This window comes from Ixodes scapularis, unplaced genomic scaffold (assembly GCF_016920785.2).
Source record: "Ixodes scapularis isolate PalLabHiFi unplaced genomic scaffold, ASM1692078v2 PGA_scaffold11__112_contigs__length_91849675, whole genome shotgun sequence".
In the NCBI taxonomy this organism is placed as follows: domain Eukaryota; kingdom Metazoa; phylum Arthropoda; class Arachnida; order Ixodida; family Ixodidae; genus Ixodes; species Ixodes scapularis.
In genome coordinates, this window is record NW_024609837.1 from 22,299,227 (window position 1) to 22,324,054 (window position 24,828).

General features: G+C 47.9%; 1 pseudogene; it reads left to right on the forward strand.

Annotated features, from left to right (window-relative positions):
• LOC8041105 overlaps positions 1–24,828 on the forward strand; it is a 159,983-nt pseudogene that overhangs the window by 128,092 nt on the left and 7,063 nt on the right.

A 24,828-nucleotide genomic window follows, 5' to 3' on the forward strand; every position in this document is an offset into this window, starting at 1 on the left:
CGACTGTTTAAAATTATCAAAACTTGAAGCAGTTCAATCGGCTTGCGTTGCTTCCAGAGGAATTAAGACGTGGACGTAACCCAGCACAATAGATCATCACTGGAGCAAGAATGGGACACTAAAGAAATCCTCTCGTACTCGTGCTTTCCGCAACGATAAATATGGCTCTTTAGATTATGCAATATTGTGGCTTCCCTTTTTTGTTCTGTGTAGCTACAATCTGAATGATTCGGACGGACGTTTTAACCGTAGCATCGGGTGCTAATATAATTTAGAGGTTAAAAGCGCTAAAAACGACGGACGAGTAGGAGAGACACACACGAGTAGGAGAGACCACAGAGCGCTCTGTGGTGTGTGTCTCTCCTACTCGTCCGTCGTTTTAGCGCTTTTAACCCCTAAACATGTTCAACCAACTAGTCCAAATCCAAACCCTTCTGCTAATATAATTGTTTTGTGCGTATGTTCAAATACCGGAGCATCGGTCATCCCGTCCTTGAGCGTCGAGAACCTTGGAGGCCACGGTCGGAGGCCAGAAGCGTATGGTGTCTCCGCTGTAAATCAAACATTTAGACAAGGCGCTATGGCTGCTAGCCTGCAGTCTTCAACGTGCATCACGCACAAGGGATACATAACTGAACGGTGACACGACGGCTATCCAGATCGAAACAGGCAGGGATATGGATATAACCCGGGTTCTGCAGCGCGAGTTTTCGCTTACCGTGTTCGAGTTGTGTTGTATTGACACGATCGGCCTCTGATCTCCCGGAAACAATTGACATTGCCTCCCACTTCTCGTACTTACACCTTCTGGTGACCGTTTCGGCGCCTCTCGAAGATTAAAGGAGGTTACAGGACATAGCGGAAAAAATAATCGGACCAAAATAGCTAAGATGTTAATGTTTCCATTGGCGTTTTTTATCACAGGACTGTAAAAAAAAATTGTTCAGTAACGTGAACAAATAATAGACACGCTGTGCTCGCTTACATGATAAAAAACAGCATTCTAACAAGTTAAGCAATTTTCCACGGTACTGTATGCAAGCAGATTTTGTTGTGACACCGTAGCATCTAATATTTCCAACAATATAGGGAGGTTCACTGGGCGCCATGTTTGAGCACCCTCGTCTCAACGCGTGCTGAGAACAAGCTCGCAGTTATCCCCTGCCACCAACGACAGACTTGGAGCTTGCTGTGAAGAAGCTTGCAATTTTCTTCTGCAACAACGACAGACTTGAAGGTACAAAGTGCATCTTGCTGAAGCTTTTTTTTTTTTCGCCACGCGCTCAGATGCTTAATGAATAAATGGTGGATGGATTATTTAACGTGTCTACCACCCTTTTAATGGGCTGGCGGCTTGCGCCATCAATTAGGTGTGAACAGTTAATTCGCTTGACCAGTGGCCCTCTTGCTTTAAGCGGGTTTCACATGCAGCGATTCCGCGGCCGAAATCGCTGCGTCTAGCGGTGCGGCGGCACGGAACGCGAGGTTTCATTTCACATGAACATTTTCTGCCGTTGCGATGGCCAATGTTGCTTGCAACAAGCAGATGCGCACAGTCGGTTACAGCGGCTTCTAACAACGATTTTAATGCCGTAATTTTCAGTTTCCCGTTCATTTTCACCTTCATTGAAAAAAAAAAGCGTTTAAATTACTAAAGAAACTTAAGTCTTATTTGTTCATGTGTTTCTTTTTTTTTTTTAACTTCGTTGTCGCGGAGGATGAAACTTCGGATCATCCTCGGCAGCGTCACGAGCGGCGCCTTCCTTTGACGTAAAGACTCCAACTGATATGGCCTACCGGAACCTACTGGGCGGCCTTGTAATAGTTAGTATTTCCGAAATGGGGGTATGTGCTCAAGGTTCGGAGTATGTTGGTCTACGGAGACTGGAACAGTATTTTCTCTTAAGAAAGAAGCAGATCTTTGATCGTAAATTCTTTGAGCTGTGCGTCTCAAAGAACTCGACGCCTCGACACTTCACTGATAAACAGTTCATTGAACTGGGCGCGATACATTTTGTCTTACTTGGTGTGACGATCAGTGTTGGAAAAGACATGCTAATGTTGCTCAGTTCTACTTCTTTTGTTTCTCTCACTAGCGCTCGCACAAGCAGGTTCCGATTAGCGTCTCTTGCGCTCGCCACAGGTGGTATTCAGGCAAGGAAAATCAAAAAGAGCCGCGAAATTCATTGAGAAAAAAAATATTACGGGGAAGGGGACAGTGATCTCCCTCCTCCATCATCTCCAGAACAGTTCCGACGCGACTGCTGATGCAAAAAAAGCTCGGCCCGCTGGAAAAAAAAAACCGCAAACCAGTCTTGCGTACTTTCTCTGCTTGTCATCTGCTTCAAGAACGTGAAAACGGCGCCGTCTGCTCCAGCTTTCACGCAATATTTCTCCTCCTGTCACGTGAATTCCCGCAGTGCTGTGTGTGGCCAGCGCGGAAGCTCCGGCTCTGCCGCGGCGAAAACTTTCCAACCTGGTGGAACCGTGCCGCTCAGCCGCTGCGGCTGGCCAGAGCGCCGCGACGGCAGAAATCGCGCCGCTCTAGGGTTAAAATCAATGCAATCAAGCCTCCCATTTTTTTTTACAGTAGAAAGATCTCAACAGCCAGTTTGACTACGCCGCCGTTGCCGCAATGCAAAGAGGGAATTGCAGTCTTTCTGCACGTGCGACAGCCTCGCTTGAGTTCGGCGGCTGTATAGCTCGAGACGACAAAAGCCGCCGCATTAAAAGGGAGCTGAAGAGGTTCTTGCGAACAACGAGTTAGAGGTGAATTTTAGAGTATGTTTATCTCATAAATCTGAACACTAAGTAAGTTTTTCCCCCAAGATCTAGCTGAACGCGAAAAAACACGAAAAAACTCCCACCAGTCGTTACGTCCAAAAAAGATATTTCGGCCGTCAAACGCGTGTCGCTCCTGTGGGCAGCGCGAGCAATTGCAAACTTGCCAGGTATATTTCCCCGCACTGACACCAGGTTCGCGCAACTCAAAATTGGATTGTGTGTATGTTTATGCAGCCCAGAACTTGGTCTTCCTTAACCCGAGTCTCCCAGCTGTAGATGACACTTTTAGCCAGTGCAGTACAACCGCTAGCTTGATGTCTTTAACGTGCACCACGCAGTGGTGATACACGACCGCACGCCGGTACGATGCTTATCCAGATCGAAACGGGCAGGGGTGGGAATTGAACCCAGGACCCTGGGTTCTTTGGGGCCAAAGTTCGCAGTGCGCGCTGATTGGACCCTCGCGACAATGACGTCACGGGGGAACAAGATGTCAATCATCCAAACTCTCTCGGTTCTCAAACTCCAGCGAGAGTGTGAAACACAAAGTCGTAGCGAGCTTCATCGGACCGCGCGTGAACGAGTGCACTGATGACGTCGCGCCCGCGTGTCCCTACATCCCTACGCCGCATTAAAGTCAATGCTGTCTAGATTGCCTTAGGCAAGGTTGTGAATACTCTGAACTTTCTCGTCGCAAAATTGTCGTTTGTCGAAGTTATCGGGGACGACAAAATGACGTTTCACAACTTTGGGAAGTAGTTATTCGAGGCCAAAATCTCCGCTTCGGACTCGAGACGAAGTTTGAACTTTGCGGTAAATTGTGGAGCCGTGCGCTCTGGGTATTAAAGCTCGCCTTCCGCCGCTGTCAACAACGCCACAGAGGTCACCCAGAGGCGGTGTGTGGAGTGACGTCGGTAGTGTTTGAGAGATGGGGGGGGGGGGGGGGGGGGGGGGGGCGACGGTGATTGAAGAGAAGAAAACTGAGGAAGGCAACTAAAACTGGGTACGACCAACACAAAAACACACAAAAATAAGGGTCAGAAAGTGCCGTAGAACTTTTCAGGAGATAGAGGAGGGGGGAAGGACTTATAATAGTGAAGAAGTGTGATATCCCTTCCCCGTAACTTATTCATTATACCTTTCTGAAGTCTCTGGGCACTATATATGAAACTATGATCTGGACCTGGGGCGATCGTCCCACTCCTCCCCCTCCTACATCTTTATGGCCTTCTCCTGTTTCGACGCCAATGCTTAAAGGCGTTCCAACTGAGAGACGAGGAGGAACAGCAAAGGGTGCAATATTCGAAATAATGGTTCTAGAGGTTCTGAAATTAAAGCTGTTCGCGTTCCATGAACTGACGAGTGGCCATAACAAACACTCAAGCGAGAGGCTCATGCTAGGATTCGTTGTGTGCAGGCGTGTTCAGCGACGTCCATATTTAGCTCCTGCCCTTGACGTCAGGGTCAGGGTTATCAGAATTGTGAACGCGAAAATCGATGGTGCGTTGTCCAACCGATGGTGACAGGTTTGATTGTGCACAATGAAATCGTGGAGTCATCGCGTTTATAAAACAACAGCATCAATATTGACAACCTGACATTACTCTTATATCCCTCAATAAAAGCATAACTAATCCCACTTTGGCTAATCTTGGAAGGCCAGCCTTTGGTGGCCTGCGTGGCCTTATAATCACTTTTTTTTTTTTTTTTTTTGAAGAAGGAAAGCAGTAAAAAAATTTTTATCTCGCCGATGGGTGGACCCTTCTCGGATGCCAAATCAACCTGAAAACGGACATCGCTTCCAGGGTGGTTTTGACCTAGCCACGTAGAGCTACACTTTGATCATATGCAAAAGGCCGAGGGAATTCAGAGTAACAACAGGAAGGCTTTTCAGCAAATTCTGCTTTCCCGGAGGAAATAAGAACGATATCAGACAGTCAACTTCGACGGTCTTGATTTAAGAGTGCAATTACCCCAAGCCTCAGCCGATGGTTTTTAGAGACCATCAGACATGTTGGTCGCAGCTGATTATCTTTGTCCTGATGTCACACGTATGAGCCACGGTCGTCTCCGTGCGCTCTCTCGTGCTGCTCTTGTTTGGCGCCTAGGGAGGGGTAGGGACTTCTCGTCGCTTTAATAAAAGCGTCACAAAGATTAAAAAGGATCTGGGGGAATATGGGAAAAGAAAACTTCGCGGCAATCTCTGGGCTCCTCCCCCCGCTATATGTCATAACACAAAAACTCTTTGTGAAAAAATATTTGACTCCAACCAAAAATTAAGCTCGGACCCAACGTTTCAAAACCAGTTCGGCTTCTTTTTCAGGGGCGATTGATCTCGTGCGTGGGAGCAGCCTCGTCTTCTTTGGTGGCACGAATATCTTCTAATCGCGCTTCCGCCTTGCCATCCAGTCTTTTTCTAATCACGTGTCTTAGTCCACTCACATAAACAGATGGTAAGGTACCCATGGATCTGTTAATATTTCCTGGTGTATTTTGGATGTGCCACGATTCAAGGTGATGTCTTATTCGGAGATTTCTTTCAACATCAAGAACGGACGCTTTCGCGAAGTCTATCGGATGGTCAAAGGTGTCACAGTGCTCCGCAAGAGCACTGCGTTCTCGGTCGAATTTGCGAACATCGTTCTTGTGCTGGCGTAACCTTTCCGCAAAGTTCTTTGTTTCGCCGATATAAGATGCAGGACATTTTAAGCAGGGGATCCGGTAAACAATTCTCGGTGCTTTTTCCTTCGGGGGGCGATCTTTTGGTCTTGGCATGAATCGTCCGAAAGTGGATACCGGTTTTTGAGCCACGTGAATGCCTTGTTTTGCGAGCACCCGTGACAGTGCTTCGCTAGTACCTTGAACGTAGGGAACGCTGATGCGCGTGATGGGGTGATGCGGCGCAGCTCCCTTCGGTTGTGGGTTTTGGCGAGCATGAACCGTACGTTTGGTGACTTGTCAGATGAACCTTGTAGGCTATCCGTTCTTTGTCAGGTCAGCGATCACACTCTGCTCCTCGCTTTTTCTGTCAGTTTCTGTAGAACAGATAACAGCCGCCCTGGACATGAGTGTTGCAACGACTGATGCCTTGTGACTCGTTGGATGGTTCGACTTAAAATTAAGGTAGCGTCCGGTGTGAGTGGGCTTCCTGTATACCGAAAACTTCAACTCTTCCCCTTGTCTCTTCACCAGTACATCAAGGAATGGTAAAGTGTTGTCTTTTTCCCGTTCCACGGTGAACTGGATGTTGGGCTCGATGGAGTTGAGGTGAGCCAGGAACTTATCAACTTCTGATGTTTTCAATATACAAAAACAGTCGTCCACATAACGCATGAACACCTCAGGTCTGTTGGTAAAGGACTGTAGCGCTCTTTGTTCGATGCTTTCCATTGTCAAATTTGCAGTGGTGACAGATATGGACGCACCCATCGCAGTTCCGCTGGTTTGTTTGTAAAAGTCCCCTTTAAAGCAAAAGTAGGTGCTGCGGAGGCAAAAATCAAGAAGGCGGCACAGCTCGTCCACGCTGAGGCAGGTTCTGGTGCTGAGTTCGGAATCTGATTCGAGAGCCGCTCTGGCTGTGGAGACTGCCAGGGGTACTGGAACGCTGGTAAAGAGGGACACGACATCGAACGACGCCATGCTGTGTTCCCTGTTGACCTTCACTTCTGACATGCGTTCAACAAAGTCACCGGCATTGCGGACATAGGTCGATGTTTTTCCAGTGAGAGGCGAAATTATCCGGTGTAAGTAGTTTGACAAGGCCCGGAGCGGAGAGGTGGTGAAATCTACTATGGGTGGCAGAGGAACGTTGATCTTACAAACAAACCAGCGGAACTGCGATGGGTGCGTCCATATCTGTCACCACTGCAAATTTGACAATGGAAAGCATCGAACAAAGAGCGCTACAGTCCTTTACCAACAGACCTGAGGTGTTCATGCGTTATGTGGACGACTGTTTTTGTATATTAAAAAACATCAGAAGTTCATAAGTTCCTGGCTCGCCTCAACTCCATCGAGCCCAACATCCAGTTCACCGTGGAACGGGAAAAAGACAACACTTTACCATTCCTTGATGTACTGGTGAAGAGACAAGGGGAAGAGTTGAAGTTTTCGGTATACAGGAAGCCCACTCACACCGGACGCTACCTTAATTTTAAGTCGAACCATCCAACGAGTCACAAGGCATCAGTCGTTGCAACACTCATGTCCAGGGCGGCTGTTATCTGTTCTTCAGAAACTGACAGAAAAAGCGAGGAGCAGAGTGTGATCGCTGACCTGACAAAGAACGGATACCATACAAGGTTCATCCGACAAGTCACCAAACGTACGGTTCATGCTCGCCAAAACCCACAACCGAAGGGAGCTGCGCCGCATCGCCCCATCACGCGCATCAGCGTTCCCTACGTTCAAGGTACTAGCGAAGCACTGCCACGGGTGCTCGCAAAACAAGGCATTCACGTGGCTCACAAACCGGTATCCACTCTCGGACGATTCATGCCAAGACCAAAAGATCGCCCCCCGAAGAAAAAAGCACCGGGAATTGTTTACCGGATCTCCTGCTTAAAATGTCCTGCATCTTATATCGGCGAAACAAAGAACTTTGCGGAAAGGTTACGCCAGCACAAGAACGATGTTCGCAAATTCGACCGAGAACGCAGTGCTCTTGCGGAGCACTGTGACACCTTTGACCATCCGATAGACTTCGCGAACGCGTCCGTTCTTGATGTTGAAAGAAATCTCCGAATAAGACATCACCTTGAATCGTGGCACATCCAAAATACACCAGGAAATATTAACAGATCCATGGGTACCTTACCATCTGTTTATGTGAGTGGACTAAGACACGTGATTAGAAAAAGACTGGATGGCAAGGCGGAAGCGCGATTAGAAGATATTCGTGCCACCAAAGAAGACGAGGCTGCTCCCACGCACGAGATCAATCGCCCCTGAAGAAGAAGCCGAACTGGTTTTGAAACGTTGGGTCCGAGCTTAATTTTTGGTTGGAGTCAAATATTTTTTCATTGTCACTTCCCAACCAGACAGACGTCTGTCGAAGATGTTTACCTTCAAAAACTCTTTGTCTTTGGCGAGTTTGGCGACCAAGTCGTGACATTTTGTTTTTCCTGACCTTTCTGAAAGTAGCAACAGCGCGATGCATAACATCGATAGGCGCTGAAGGAGCGCGAGAGGGGGATTCCGGAAACTCATTTTATGACGTAACGCTCATGTAAGGAGGAACTTCGGCGGTACTTTTAAAATTATCTCCTGCAGCCTCAATGCACCAATTTGAAAAGAAATCTCAATATTCGTGATTCTGAAGGCCAAATGTAGATTATCAAAATGTTTTACTCAAATACAGAACCGATTAAGTTTTCCTGTAATCGTCGCCTTCATCTCTTAAACTAAAGTGGTGGCGGCGTCACGCATGCGCCGAACGCTTAGTAAGATCGGTATATTTCTTCTCGGTCCAGGTGGCCTGGCTGCGCGTGGAGAGCAAGACCATCCTGACGATCCACAAGAGCGTGATCACGCAGAACTACCGCGTGCACCTGAGTCCGTCGGACCGCAGCTGGCTCCTCGTCATCGACGGGGTCACCGAGGCCGACCGGGGCGGCTACATGTGCCAGGTGAACACGGTGCCCATGCGCAGCCAGGTCGGCTACCTCGACGTGCTCGGTGAGTGTACACGCACTCTCATGTCCCTCGCCTCTACCTGCACGTGTCGCAGGTGCAGTTCATCATATAGCCGGAATAACCGATGTCTGAGCTTAAGACCCGCTTACTCCGTCGCGACCCATTTTTAACGCCTTCTTGTAGCAGCGAGTCAAAAGCCCCCACCAAATGCGCTATCGATGGCTCATTTTGACACTGGCGACGTTGCAGTCCGGTGACTTCGATAACGGCAGCGACGGCTCGCCGTTTCAAGAATCAGATTGAGACGCGCCATGTTAAACACCCTCTAATTTGCCTCCCTGTTCGCCTCAACCCATCACGCCCAACCGACCTATCACTACCCAGAATCAGTTCATCGACCTAACGCCTTTCCCTTCCAACCAAAAAAGTCAATTATGCCGTGCTCTAGTCCCTGAAACGAATATCAACAGTCATCTCCATACCACAGCCCGGCGTTCGATCGCAAAGTCCGTCAACGTGCCAGTCATATCTGAGTTCGGATCGAAGAGGGAGAAGGTTGTTGTGTTTGTACAAGCGTATCTAAACATCTAGCCAGCCTCCCCTCCCCCCCCCCGCCCCCCCCCCCCACTACCCCTTCTTTCCTGCTCACGTGAACCGAGATTCCACTGTCTTCGTATTTTCCTCCTCTGCCCCCCCCCCCCCCCTTCATCACTTCCCTCTCTACCATTATGGAACGGCAACGTCATCAGTTGGTGTACGCGTATTAGGAGCTTACTGTCTCCATGTCACTACCCCCTTCTCTCTCTCACTCAAGGTAGCGATGGAATCGATGCCCACATCGATCTGTATCGCGTATCGAACGACTTCCCGCACCGCCGGCGAGAACCAGCGGCACCGTTTGCTCTGCGCCCGACCGGTGACCGCAGAATCGAAGGCTCCCTATGGGCGACACAAAGGCGCCGCCCCTTTCTATGGCGCGCCTTGCCTTCTTTTTTCCTCCTTCCCTCGTCCAATCTTTAGAGATCTCGTTCTCTCATCAAAAACACCTCATCAGCTCCAACCCAGCCTCCTTTCCCGCTTTTGTCGTCTTTTTGTTCTCTGTCCGTCGGGTTGGCTTGAGGGCCGCTCCATGCCAGTCTTGACCCTGAGGCGCTTGTCCACAGCAGACATTGAGCTATCTCTGTGGTGGGAAAGATTGGGCTGAAGCCGTATTGCGGTCCAGATTTCTGTCTACTCAGCACATTCTTGTGTAGGTTAAATAATTCAAGATGTTTCGCTTTTCTTTTTACTTTTTTTCTTCTTCGGGGAGGGGGAAGATTGAGAGGGGGGGGGGGGGGGGAGGGGGGGGGGGACTCTAAGAGGAACACTATACTCGGGGTAGACAACTCACTTGTGGAATTCGGAAGATGAGAGAGTTTAGTGCACGAATCTTCGATCAGCGCTCCATATGAGCGAGCCCAAGAACGAACGCCCCATGGCTCTGTCAACATCTCTCGAGACATTTGTCTCCTAAGAATCAATTGGGATATTTTGTTGATTAATGTGCAAAAGAGAGTGGATATTGTGACAGTGCTGGCCGAGATTTAATGTAAAGTGGTGCTAGACAGTTGCGAAAATAATTAAATATATCGATGTACGAGTTATTCTGATTGATACGTCAAAGAAAGCCTGATTTATCTCTTATTTTGAGGTCAGGCGACGCTGGTTCACTCTGTAGATGTAACAGAATTAGCCAGCACGGTACGACTGCTTCTCTGGGGGTTTTAAGGTGCAACGCACACAGAACGACTTGAGTAGCTAAGGTATCGTGAGACGAAGATATCCGCTTCCGTCGAAGCGAATCGGGGTATGGCACCAAAACAGATGACGTCATTGAACACTAGGCTTCCGCGTGCTTTGTCGAATAAAAAATAAAATAAACGTAACTGAACACGAAGTCGAGTGCCATGTTTCTCCTTTCAACACCGGTTTACATCCTGCTGTTTCTACCTTTGTTCTCGCATCGTTGATGAATTTCGCTCCCTTCCCTCATGAACGGTGTGTCTACGCTACATAACATGCAATCTTAAACTCTATGGAATCGCCGTTGTTAAATCCTTTCGCTGCTAAACTCCAGCGTGGAGTGATGGCCGGTGAAACTATTTGATTTAAGGAGAGATGATTATTGCAGATGTACTTGTGTAGCATACGTTATTCTTCGTATCGACTGTTAAGAATGGAACCTTCGGCGACCTTCTTCCGAGTTTCAACGCTGCGGAAACGAGTCAAGACGAGTCCGGGACCGTCGCCCGCTTGTCGGGGCCTGCGCGAAACGAGTCCCGACGAGTCCGGGACCGTCGCCTGCGTGACGGGGCCTGCGGCAACAAGTCTCAACGCGCCCGTGACGTTAGCGGGACGTGTGTGTGTGCGTGGTGGTTGGTGCGCTCGGGAAAGGGAGAGAGGCATGGCCTAACTGCGGAGAACTTTGGCTACGTCGCACTGGACGGCGGACTTTGTTGCATCGCACTTGACGGCGGGTTGCTGCATCGCACCTGCTGCCCTGGCGGGGAGTGAGGGAGAAACGGACCCTATATAAGGCGGAGCGCGAGGCTGCTCTGTTGTGTTCTCTCGGATTTGACGACTGTATCGCTACCATGTAATTAAACCGTTCGTTACGTTACCAAGTCTCCCACCTCCACTGAACCCCTGGGTTCTTCACTTCGGGGAATGGACGTCGTCTCGAGCCAGGAAGCTTCCGGACGTGCGGCTCAAACCCCGCCTCGAACAACTGGTTGGCAGCAGTTGGGATCGGACCATGCGACATCGTGCTACATCTGTGGGTGAGCGTTTGGACTTTGCTTTGAGATTCGCCAGGCTTCAGATTATGGGTAATTAATTTTGAACTGCTGGGAATCCTTAGTGTTTGACTCGTGCGCTAGGTTTGTGTACAACCTCGCGACAAGTTTTATAGCAAAGCCAAAGCTAAAGAGCAGCGATCATGGATCTAATGAGGTTACTGAGAACAGATTTACTCTGTTTATGTGAAGAATTTGGTGTGGAGGTGGAGCAAAAGATGAAGAAATCTGAGATCAGTAAAGCAATTTCAGAGAGCGCGGAAGCAGAGGATATTAAAATTGCGTGGGAATTACTTCAGAACGCTAAAAGTGAGGCTGCAGCGAAAGTGGAACGAGAACAGGAGCAGGCTGCAGCGAAAGAGGAACGAGAACGAGCACAAGCTGCAGCGAAAGAGGAACGAGAACAGGAGCAGGCTGCAGCGGCAGAGGAACGAGCGCTAAAAAGGCTAGAGCTCGAAATTGAACAACAGCGATTAAACTCGCAGAACAGTAGAGTTGGGGCTCCGGTACGAGCAAGTGAGGCCGAGTCGTATCAAATGAAGAAGCTCCTGCAGCCGTTTAAAGTTGGGGAAGACGTGGGCCTATTCTTAGTTAACTTTGAGGGGACATGTGAGAAGTTGAGCTTCGCCCCAGAAACGTGGCCGCAACGGCTTTTGACTTTGTTGCCCTGTGAGGCTGCAGAGGTTGTCGCGCGCCTTAGTACTATAGACGCGGACGACTACGACAAGGTGAAGTCGAGCCTTTTGAAGCGGTATCGCCTTTCTGCCGAGGCATTCCGTCAAAGGTTTAGAAACGCATCCAAAAAGAGCAGCGAGGGCTACTCGGAATTCGCGTACGCGCTTAAAACCAACTTGATAGAATGGTTGAAGAGCGAGGAAGTGTACGAAAGCCGCGACAAGGTAGTCGAGTGTGTGTGCCTCGAACAGTTCTTTCGTAGCATTCCGCAGTCAGTCAAGCTCTGGGTGCAGGATAGGGTGGGAGTCGACTCTGTCGAAAGGGCCGCTGAGCTAGCCGAAGAGTACGCAACGCGTAGAAAGCTGAGCGGAGAGGAAAGCGAACCCGGCCGGAGCGATCAGCGCAAGCCCTTCCGACAGGGAAACGGCTCGCGAGAAAAAAGGCCCGAGAAGCCAGAAACAGGACAAAAGGTCCCAGAAAAGAGCGGAGATCCCTCGAGCGGAGATCCCTCGAACGGAGACGAGGCACGGAAAAGCCAAAAAGGGCAGTTCGAGGCAAGGAAGCCGTTCCTGTGCTACAACTGTCAGGAGCCGGGACACACAGCGGCCAGGTGTAACAAACCGCGGGTTGTGTTCTCGTACGTGAGCGGTAGTGACAGGGACCTGGAGCTTCTTCGTCCCTATCTTCACGTGCTCCAGGTAAACGGAAAGCCGTGCAGGGTGCTTCGTGACAGTGCAGCGACGATGGACGTTGTTCATCCGTCGTATGTAACGACATCCGACTTTACTGGAAAGGTAGTTTGGATCAAGCAGCTGCTCGAGAAGCACAGTGTCTGTCTGCCTATGGCGAGAGTAAGGATAACTGGCCCGTTCGGAGAGCTAGTGACAGAGGCGGCTGTCTCGCAAACAGTCCCGTTGGAGTATCCCTATTTGTTTTCTAACCGGTCAGATTTCCTGCTGCGCGAAAGGGGTCAACCAGGGGGGGGAAGGAGGGAAAGGGAACGCGGCGCAAAGCGGAGGCTGCCATAATAAAACCGCTTACGTTGCCAGCATAGGTTTTGCAGCGGAGAAGTCGCTGCCATATACGGCGGACTGAGTTTTACTTTCTTTTTCGTTTTGGAACGAGAATGTATTGTTGTGTTACATAAGTCCTCCTGCATACAGACAACGAAGTTGACTTATATTTGTCTTATTTACTTGGTTTGAAACCCTAGAAACGGGTTTTTGACGACTTTCATCATTTTAGAGTACGCAAGGCAGTTATCTCGCTGTTCTGGTTTCGGTTACGAAAGCAAGGCAAAACGCCCGTAGTTCGCGCCCTCAATACACGTTGGACACCTTCCACACTTTGACACCGGATAACTGTATGAACAAGGATTTACATTTACTTTAGAGGTAACTTTCGCCGCTTCCTCACCGTCGAGCAGCTGGATCAGCTGGCGGCAAGCCGCGGATGGAAGGCTTGAGCATCAACAGCCTAAAGCCACTATAACAGCCTAAGTGCACTCAGTGCCGATGCGGGCGACGCGGGCTTCTGTCAACCCAGCGGCGGACCGAAGAAGGGGCGACGGGGACGGCCGCCCCCCCCCCCCCCCCCCCCCTTGCCCCCTTCTCGGAGGGCGATTTGACATGGGTGGATCCCCCGAAATAACACCAACTACCGGCCTGCCAGGTGGTAGGAGGCTCGGTACTCAAGGAGGAGGGTTCGAAATAGGGTAGGCCGCACCCTAGCAGGGACACTTGTACTCTGAACTTTGAGAACCACTCCGTCGCTTCAACCGAGACTGAAGTCCGCGGCGGCGGTTTCAAAGCACGGCTTAGAACCAAAAGTCGGCGCAGCGGCGCACATCTAGGGGCCGTCGGTGCACTGTGGTTCTGCCCCCCCCCCCCCCCTCCAAAGAAAAAAAAAAACAAACGGAGTTCTGGATCCGCCTTTAAGTCAACCGGTAGCCCAGCACAATCCGTGTACGTTCCAGCTCTTCGCCATGACACGGTGTTGCAGAAAGCAGGGTAAAATACAACTACACGGACCACCGAATCAAATGCACTGTTATCGTAAATATTGGGTTGTGATTGCGCTTTTGTAGATCATCTTATTCGTTTTGCTGGAGAGACGCAACCGACGGGCGTAACAAAATCGTTTGTGTATTCCGCATACCTCGCAAAAGCACTTACCCAGCCACCTTGCGAAAAGCGCGAAACACGGAGTCCGCACCGCCCCGACTTAGCAGTCTTTTACCTGCTTTAGAGCAGTTTGTACCTACTAGTAGGCATGTCTACTGAAACTGCAACTTGAAACTAGGGGCAATGCCAGAGAGAAAAGAGACAAAGTTGGGAAAGCATGCTCGCTCTCTCCAATTTCTTAACTCTCAAGTGATTGTACCATAATAAATTCCCCAACACCTCTTTCCAAAATAAAGAAAAAAACGCTATGTTCACTACGTAAAAAAATGGTCTCAGTTCATGCATCCGCAGGCAGGTAGGAAACGTTGCCCTAATTTATTCACACAACATGACGAGCGCAACAAAGTCACACGAGATTTACAAGAAAACATCGGTGGTGACTTAAGTTTCCCTGAAATTCTGTATGACTGGTCGTTTGCAGGACCGAATCATCTACTCGGGCGGTGTGCGTCGCTGTGCTAACGCCAACAACACGAAACATAAAAACGGCAGGTCTAGGACGACAATCCGGAGTCCATTGTTCAATTAAAACGACTTAATTTCGTTGAAAACGCCCGCAGCTTTTTAAAAATGGTATGCGTCGAGAATCTTCCACATTTTGAAACGGAACGAAGGAAGATTTACTTTTAAAAGCGCTCACTGGCGTCCTCCCAGACCAGCTGGACCGATCAGCTGACGACGACGGGACTGAAACCGCTGAATTTCAACCCCACAATAACAAATTTGCGCTTCGTGTTAGTATGGGCTTCTTTCTACCTCCAAGCACCGCACCACACACCACGAACGTTTCAACTCTTTGCCGCATCGCCGCGTTGCACCAAACAGAACGAGATCGCCGAAGTCAACGGAGCGCTGTCGTGAACTTTGGCTTGTGGTTGCGCACTCGTGGACCCTGTGACTCCCTTCGCTTTCAAAGCACACACGGCGATTACGAATGATTCTTTCCGTCTTCCGGGACCATCAAGGGGCACTTCTTCGGTCACGTCTTCGCTACATGTTCTCGAAAACCGCGTCAAACGTGGTCAAACCGAAGCTGCCGAAGCAATACCGGCGCCATGTTGAACGTGCGTTGTTGCTAGATTTTCTCCGACCAAACAAAAACAACGAAAGCAAACCGGCTCCAGCTTCCAGCGTACATCGGCGTTGCGCCGTGGCCAGATTTTCTCCGTCAGCTCTAACGTAAAGATGACCTACAGATGCAGCAACACTGGTATCAAGTTTTAACATGGCGGCCTCCACGGAGCGCCGTAAATTCTGAGGAGGGTGCATTGGAAGCGGCGGCACCTTCCCCCCCCTGGGGTCAACAACTGGGAGAAGGACTCGTTCAGTCGTGTACGAGGTCCAAATCGCGTCAGCTCGCCCCTTTGTTGACGAGTGATCCAGAGCGAAAGGCAGCTGACGGGGAGCAAGCACTCCCAGAGTTGGAGGCAGAGAAACGGGATGAGGGGGTTCGGGTTGTAGAACAGCCCGACCTCGTAGCACCAGAAAGCGTACGCCGTCCCAACGCGCCGGCGGAAAAGGCGGAGGAAGACGGGATCATCAAAGGATCTCTCGTAGCTCCGGCGTCACGTAACTTTGGTCCTCCGTTACGAGTAGACAGAGCGTCTTTGACAGTCGAGCAGAAGAGCGACCCTAGTGTGTCAGGGTTTCGCGGTACAGCTCAGGAGATTGCTAGGACCAATGTGACGGGGCATGAAAAAGGCGGATTGTTTTATCGGCGCTATAAGGACCGCATTTTCACGTCTAGAAATCACGTGAAAATCGATCACTATGACTTCAGCGTAAGGAAGAGGAAAGGCAAATTTAACAGCAATGCCGATGGGTTGAGCAGATTTTTCTGATATCATCAAAAAGAGTAGGGATGATCTCAGAGGTTTTCGTCATCCACGGGAATGAGGATCTAAGTGGGGGCATTTCGTTAAAACCCCAAAATGACCTCACAAATTGCGAAGTTTTGTCTTTTTGTATTTTGTTCATAGTGACCTCTTTGGAAAAATGAGTTTTGCTTTGGCGACAGCGGGTCTCGATACCCGAAATTGTCCTAAGGTTTTAAATTGCATTGTTTTGGCAAATTTTGGTAATCCGTAATCCAGTCTGGCGGGTCTCTGGCGGATTCCGAGCGTTTGACTGCGGTGTGGCGTGGTGTTGTGGGGGACGTTTCCGCTGATGCCTCCGTTGTGAGAGGTTTGGGAGTTTGCTTAGTGCTTGCAGCGTCTTCTCAAGGCCTACTCCAAGCCCACCTCTTCAGGCCAGCGATAGTACCACCGGCCATTCGAGGTTTCCCTGGCCCCGGAGGGGCTGTTAAGAATGGAACCTTCGGCGACCTTCTTCCGAGTTTCAACGCTGCGGAAACGAGTCAAGACGAGTCCGGGACCGTCGCCCGCTTGTCGGGGCCTGCGCGAAACGAGTCCCGACGAGTCCGGGACCGTCGCCTGCGTGACGGGGCCTGCGGCAACAAGTCTCAACGCGCCCGTGACGTTAGCGGGACGTGTGTGTGTGCGTGGTGGTTGGTGCGCTCGGGAAAGGGAGAGAGGCATGGCCTAACTGCGGAGAACTTTGGCTACGTCGCACTGGACGGCGGACTTTGTTGCATCGCACTTGACGGCGGGTTGCTGCATCGCACCTGCTGCCCTGGCGGGGAGTGAGGGAGAAACGGACCCTATATAAGGCGGAGCGCGAGGCTGCTCTGTTGTGTTCTCTCGGATTTGACGACTGTATCGCTACCATGTAATTAAACCGTTCGTTACGTTACCAAGTCTCCCACCTCCACTGAACCCCTGGGTTCTTCACTTCGGGGAATGGACGTCGTCTCGAGCCAGGAAGCTTCCGGACGTGCGGCTCAAACCCCGCCTCGAACACGACTTTTATTTTTTTAGATTTACGCGTATTATAAAATGCGGCATGTCATTCAACGACTGTAACTGATGAAGCATATCGAACCATACACCCATTCTCTTCTCGGTACACCCATTCTCTTCTCGGTATGAACATAAGAGAAAGCAATTTTCTGGAGACAATATATATTCGAATACACTCACTTTTTGCCAATGTTGTGCAGTGCACTCCTACTACAGAGGGGGCTTTGGGACATGGCGCACTTTAGTTCCGTTCCGACAAGCAAGCAAATATGAGGAAACCCTCCCCACATTTACCCTTTCCTTTTGAGAAGGAGAGAGATTCTCCTGCTTCCTGCGTTCAGTGACTCACCCGCTTCTGTGGGGAGAGGAGGTGTTGGCAGAGCGCGAAAGGCAATGGAGTGAGGGAAACTGGGAACCGGTTTTCTTCCCGGCAGAAGACGATTCTGTAGATCGGCTTTAAAACGAATTCTCTATTAAGCGACAGGTTTCTAATAAGCAAGGCTGATCACGACCCACACAGAGCGTATTGAAAGCGCTGAGCTGTTGTAGTAGAGCCGAGTTAATCAAGTGACAGATTGGATGACTGACCTCTCAATCAACCGGATCCCGATGACCCTGAAAAAAACAAGGAAACAAACTCGGGCGCGCGAGCCTAGCAACGTTCAAAGGCGCGCCAAAAAAAGACAAGACAAAAGTGCGCGTCAAAATAAAAGCGCGGGAATGAAAACCGCGGGAAAAGCAAAAGCAAAAAGAAAAGCGCGCTTCGTCGCACACACATCTCGGGCTTCGTTCGAGCGGGAAAATTGGAGCAGACAGCGCAACATGAAAGCGGCTCTGTCGGATCCATACATCGGGGTGGCTCACGGTAATGAACCGCTGAGAGGCTTGTACAGCGCATGCGCGTGTGCGACGATGAAAGACTGTGCTTGTAAATATGTCTTTTTTTATTTTATTGTTATTGCTCTCATCTACATTTTTTGTCGGTGTTTACTTTTGTTTTTTCCTTTCAATTTCTTCGGCTTTGACCCCACTTTGTGAGGATATCATTGCGTAATATTTTATTTCTATCGGAAATAATATGCTCGGTTCAATGTCAATGCCTATATGAGAATTCTTTTCCTTGTTCCCTTCGTTTGTTTTAGCGCTGTTTTCGTTTTTCAAACCCTTCATTTACTCTACGGCTTTTTCAGCAAAAGCTCCGATGCCCTTCGTGGGAATTTTGCGAAAGAAGCGTCTGGTAGAAATATACATACAAGGTGTTTCACGAAAGGTAGACGAATTCGATATTACGAAAACTACGCGTGGCAACAAAAATATTCTTTAGTCGTTTTAGTCCTGGGCCAGGGGCCTATTTAGGAAAATTATTACGGTCCGGGATAATTAGATTGTTAATTATTTTTGCGTAATTAACTTTTTCATATTCTGTTTAAGGGCATGGTTTCAATGCGAAAATTGCTCAGCATCATCGAAAAACACTAAATAAAGGAAAATTACAGAATGATAGAAGGCACGCGAAGTATTTTACGGCTTTCTGAAAAACCACCAAAATTCGACGGCACCGCGCCCCGTGGAGAAATAGTGCAACCAACCTCTGCTGCGCCGTCCTCGCGCAACGCAGCAGAGGCTGGTTGCACTATTTCTCCACGGGGCGCGGTACCGTCGGAGCGGAGATGCGTTCCGATTGCAAACCGAAACTTACAAGTCCGTCGAATTTGTGCGGTTTTTCAGAAAGCCGTAAAACGCTTCGCGCGCCTCTACCACTCTGCAATTTGTTCATTTAGTGTTTTTCTATGATGCTGAGCAATTTTCTAGTTGAAACCATGCCCTTAACCACAACATTAAAAAAGTTAATTACGCAAAAATGATTAACAATCTAATTATCCCGGACTTTATTAATTTTCCTAAACAGGCCCCTGTTCCAGGACTAAAACGACACAAGCTTTTTTTTTTTGTTGCTACGCGTAGTTTTCGCAACATCGAATTTGTCAACTTTTTCTGAAACACCTTGTATAAATATATATGTATATACCGGGTGTTTTTGCAAAGACTTTCAAAAATCCTAAAAATTAGGGCGATTGAAAAAAGAAGAAACTCTCGTCGGGAACAAACTACCAGCCACGGCGGACGTCAGGAATTGCCAAAAACCTACTAATTAGCCAGATAATTAATTAAAACTTGTTAATTAACTTTTTAATTAGGGGAAATAGACATATGGTTCCAATTAGAAATTTGCTGAGCGTTATCGAAAACCACTAAATCAGTCATTTTCAGAAAGACTTTGAGCGTGTGAGACGAGTAGTAGCGCACTGAAGTTACCACTCGTGGAGCAGGTACAAGGCTAGCGTTTGCGGTAAGGCGCCCGCGCGATTTTTCCGCCTCTTATCTAGCCCCAGCCTTGTACCTGCTCCACGAGTGGTAATTTTAGAGTGCTACTACTCTTCTCAAGCGCTTAAAGTCTTTCTGAAAATGACTGATTTAGTGGTTTTCGATAACGTTCAGCAACTTTCTAATTGGAATCATATGTCTATTTCCACTAATTAAAAAGTTAATTAACAAGTTTTAATTAATTATCTGGCTAATTAGTAGGTTTTTGGCAATTCCTGCCGTCCGCCGTGGCTGGTAGTTTGTTCCCGAAGAGAGTTTCTTCTTTTTTCAATCGCCCTAATTTTTAGGATTTTTTAAAGTCTTCGCAAAAACTCCCGGTATATCTATATATATGCAATAAAATTAATTGTTTCTCATTATTACCTAAGATAACAAAGCCTCTTCCCCAAGCAGCAAGAGAAAGAAAGAAATGACAAACACATACGACCCCTTCATGTCCGCGTCAATCGTGTGTGGAGACATTGTGTCATTATTTTTTTTTTTTTTTATTGTCGTGGCTGCGCTTTTTGCTAAACGTATCTTTTCTTTTTTGTGTATACATCTGATTATTTTTTTATGAGCTATAATACCTGTCCTGATTATACATATGGGAGTACATGTTTGACTATGTAGTTACGAAAAATAACCATAGATTTTAAAGGTAGGAGAAAACACGAAACCAAAACCTTTAAGGCTAATATATTTATTGAGTGTGTTTATTGTAAAAATAGAAAACATTGTTTTGTTAAAATGGATGTTTGCTATTTATGTACCATAAATACGCACGTGTAGTTCGCCTATAAAAAAAGAAATGGCGTAGAAATAATTTCCCGCGTCCCCTATTTTGTGCAGTATCTGGTTGTACAGTCTCCGGGTTAATTATAATCACTCTCGTTCCAAAAGAAAGTAATAACGATGTTTTGACGTCGTCGCACGCAAAAATTCATTTTCATGAAACCGCCCTCGAACTGACATCAACACGTCATAGGAAAGCACCCCCGATAGCAGAACCGCCAACAGGTCCTTTAAAATTGGTTCACCGGTATTATTTTATTGCACAGGGCATCGTAGTTTGTGGTCTATAGTTCCTTTTGTCATTGCTTTAAAGATGAACGAAATTGTATAACAGGACGAGACATGTCGGTGTCCTCTATGGCTCGACAAACCAGCCACAAGTCAAACAGCTGTTTTTTTTTTGTTCTGACTATAAAAAAACAATATATATATATATATATATATATATATATATATATATATATATATATATATCTTCGCTTAGTAGGTTCCTCTTGTCCCCTTATAGGTTTTCGCTTTGTAGTTTTTTGGAGTGTTTTTTTTTTTTTTTCATCGAGCTACGCTTGAACGCTCTGCCGAGAAGAAACCCATTCAAAAAACCGCCAGACGACGGCGAGCCCCGAAACAAAACCAGACGTAAATCCGCCCAGAACAAAGTCAGAAATGCAAACAAGCGGAAAACTAGGGCATGTCACGCGCTGTGCAGGCGGATCGTTCGCGTTAAATCCGTTTTTTCTCCTCTTTCCTCATCTTTAAATTATCGACCTTTAAAGCGACTCGCTCGTCTCGCTCCCCCTTCGCAGCCGGAGCCTCTCGCGATTCACTTATCGGGAGAGAAGGTCGCTTCGAGACAGAGGAGTTCAGTGCTCCTAGTGAATTCCCAAATTAGATTGTCTTCCGTCCTTTCTCACCCTTCTCCATCTCCCGCGGTTTCCTCCTGCTTTCCCGCGCTTTTCCTCATTTCCCGCGCGTTTTCTTACTTTCCCGCGCTTTTGCTTTCCCGCGGTTCCCTTACCACTTTTCCCGCGCTTTTTTTTTTTTTAGTACCGTCTTCGGCATCATGAAGCCGCCTATCCTCCTTACCCATCTTGGCAGTGCCCTAGCAGCGACATGGGGGTGTTGGGACCGGGAAGCGGCTAGGCGAAACCACTTCATCGGGAGGGGTCCCTTAACTCGATTTGGCTAACAAAGATGGCGGCACCTCGCCTTGACTCCCTTCTGTGTCCCCTTCCTTTCGTTTCTTCAGCGACGAAAGCTTTCTGTCTCCGATCTGGTTCGACGGCGGAGCGGCAGCATCAGCAACAGCGAGCATCATTCCATTTGCGAGCACCCTTTTTCGGGACACTCTCGTGTAATGCCGCTAACACCGTCGAAGTGGTTCGAGAGTTCCAGACACTCGTGGCCAATTTCTGCCACTTTCCTTTGTCCCGCAGTCCTTCACTCGGGTTCCTTGGGAGTAGAAGTGGAATGGTGACAGTATTTGAGGGTGACTCGTTTTATCACCTCTTTCTCTGCTTCTTTGACAGACTCTATCGTTTCTTTATTTTTTTTTCAGGGAGGTACCATTGAGAGTTGTTCAAAGACGTGCTTAAGATTTTCTTAGAAGTAAAAAAAAAATATTTATTTCTGTGTTGTTGCTTTTTATCTCCAGGCAATAAAACTGAGTTCCTTTACAATTATCTAGAGGTATACATTTTATGGATACGGGGTGCGACACAGTCGGAAATCATGCGTCAACGCTTGTTGTTGACATTTGTTTGTCCCCGTTAAGGTGTTGCATTTAAACACATACTAATGGGGACGAAGATTCATATGGTAGTCACAAACTCAGGTCACAGAGGTCGGTGTTCACCACTAAATGTTAGATTCAGGAGGAAAGGAAGAATGCCGATATCGTGTTTCCGGTAGCTCTGTTGCGATTTTTCTCATTGCATTTGTGTCCCGATCTGCAGACACGTTTTACATCCCTGCGCTCACTTTTGCAGTACCCCCGGACATTGTGGGTTCGGAGAGCAGCTCGGACGTCCTGGTGCGCGAGGGCTCTAACGTGACCCTCGTGTGCCGAGCCAACGGCTACCCGGCGCCCCGCATCACCTGGAGACGGGAGGACGGCCAGTCCATCGCCGTCGGGAACTGGCAGCAGCACGCGGCCGCCAGCGACAGTGAGCCCCAATCATTCCTGTAGATACTGGAATATTTTAGCAGATGGAGTTTGCCGTCCTGATATCTGTACCGCATCATTAGTACCACACCGATATCAGACAACAATGGTATCGGAGCCGATATTAATGTCGTAAGCAGTGTAAATTATACCGACATTGTAACGATATCGCATTCGAGAGTTTTAATCGATCGTTTTGTTAACTTCGATAACTATGACCATTTTTTTTCCGGCGGTTTTGCGCAGTGATTGTAGTGTTACCGAGCATCGTTACCGCAGCGCGGAAACAATCTACAGAAATTATCTATTGTGAAAGCACACTTTGTTTTTTCATAAAAAACGATTTAAGCAAATTACAAAGGTTATCCAGGCGAATAGGAAGAGCCGCGAAAGAAACCGTTTGCGAGCTTGAGAATTCCAACAGATATTTTGCAAGACATTCTAAGAAGTGAGGCCTCTTAAAAAAACGTCGTACTAATCTTTCCAAAAATTCTTTTTATATTTAAAGCACGCTTTCTTGCTGCATGTTAGAGAAGTTCGCCAAAGCAGCAAGTGAAAATTGCACCCGCCATGTCAACGAACTCATGGTGAAAACTACTGAAGATTATTTAGGCACTGTGTATATCGCGGCAATATCAGCGACTCTGTGACGAAAGAGGCACGTCATAGTTTTCCATGCCTTCACTAGACGCATAATAACATCTTTTTATAAATTGAAGTATTATTAACTGCGGGATTTCCACGTAATCGCTACACCGAAGCTCCTTTCAGCATTGAATTTTCAATTACGAAATTTAGCACTCTACGTGGCCTAAAGTAAATTAATTCAAAACACTAATTCCGTCGGAGCACAGTGTTCGCAACCTACTCACCCAACCGTTCCAAGAGAGAACAGTATTTTCTGTGGCTGCTTTTCGCAGACGTGTCGTTCGAAGGGGATGAGCTGAGCGTCACCAAAGTGAGCCGTCTCCACATGGGTCCCTATCTCTGCATCGCGTCAAACGGCGTGCCATCGCCCGTGAGCAGGAGGATCCTCCTCCAAGTGCACTGTGAGTGACGTTCGAAATCCCTTTCCGTTTCATAGTCATAGCAAAACCGAACCACTTCTCCTAACGAAGATAACGAGGCATTTTTAAAACTTAGCAAGTGCTATCGCTAGAAAAAAGAAAAAAAAAACATGGCTTACAAAACTTTGGCGAAACCTGTTCTCGAGTATGTGAAAATAGTGGGGATTCCATATACGGTAACAAATTCGTAAAAATTCGATAAATTTTGACTGCTTGCATCTAGATGCATTTTAAATGAATACCAACGTTTTACTCGTCCAATAAAAGTTTTAGACTTGCCGAACTCCTGCTCTTCAGTTAAGAACGAAGTGTGTCCGCTTGAAATTCATTTTCTTAACCCTTCGCGGCTTACATAATGCACACAAGAATGGTTAAACGGATGTGCGCATTGGTGAATGTACGCGACACCATCTTAGCATGCGCCTAAGGGAACCAGCAGTTAAAAATTATTGTTCTAATTTCTGTTTTTTCCAAGGGCGATTAGAGAATGGAGCAAGGTTCTTAATGAAACAGTAGTTACAACAGATTCTGTAATTTTGTGAAAAATATAAAGAACCTGGCGCTTGAGAATGCGCTATGAATTTATTATTTCTATGCTACTTGTGTGTACCGATTCTTATATTTTCATGTCTTTTCAAAGATTATGTGTGCATAAATATTTTCCTTCTTTGCCTATTACCACTCCTGTAAAAGCTGTACAAATGGTTAACAGTACCAATAATAAATTTATTAAAAAAACAATTACTGCTATGCTTTGATAATCTAACGTACTCTGTCCCCTACAGCAACACAAGGTAAGTGTTCAGTGTGGGGCTCATAAGAGACGCACACATTGGGGACACGTTGGATTTACATGGGCCCGACCTCGTGTAGTACCAACGCCGCCTGGAGCAATGGAAGCGTGTGAACAACCTCCCCTACTCGCACGTAATTTCCTCACGTTCGAATGGCGCAAACTCGGCAACTGAGCACGAGTACGACGCCAAGCGCGTCCTTCGACGCATTCATCGAACACGAGACCCAGCCAAACGCATGCGCAGTACTCTTAAGGCTAGCCCACATGGCGCGTTTTTCAGTGCGTCTAGACGCGCGTCTCGGCTTGGCGCGCGCGCTAAGCCAGACGCGTACGCCCAGTCAAACCACACGCAGCTCTACCGGGCAGCGCTTCGCGTCTGCGTTTCCGAAGCGTCTGTCCAACGTAGCCAGACGCGCTTAAGAAACATAAGCAAAATTTAAATAGAAATCGCGCGTTAAATGATGGCTACATTCCGTAATATTTAATTTTAGTAATAGTAAGCACGCATTTTTATTACAGCAATTGCAATGAAGCTCAATTTCACTAATTTTCATCCTTTTTAGTGCGGACGCCTCATCCACGTTTCGATACGCCATTGGCATCACCATCGCCCGCGCCAAAACATTCACAGCTGGCCGGCTGGCCGCTGGCTGGTGCACGTGGTGCAGAGGTTGCGT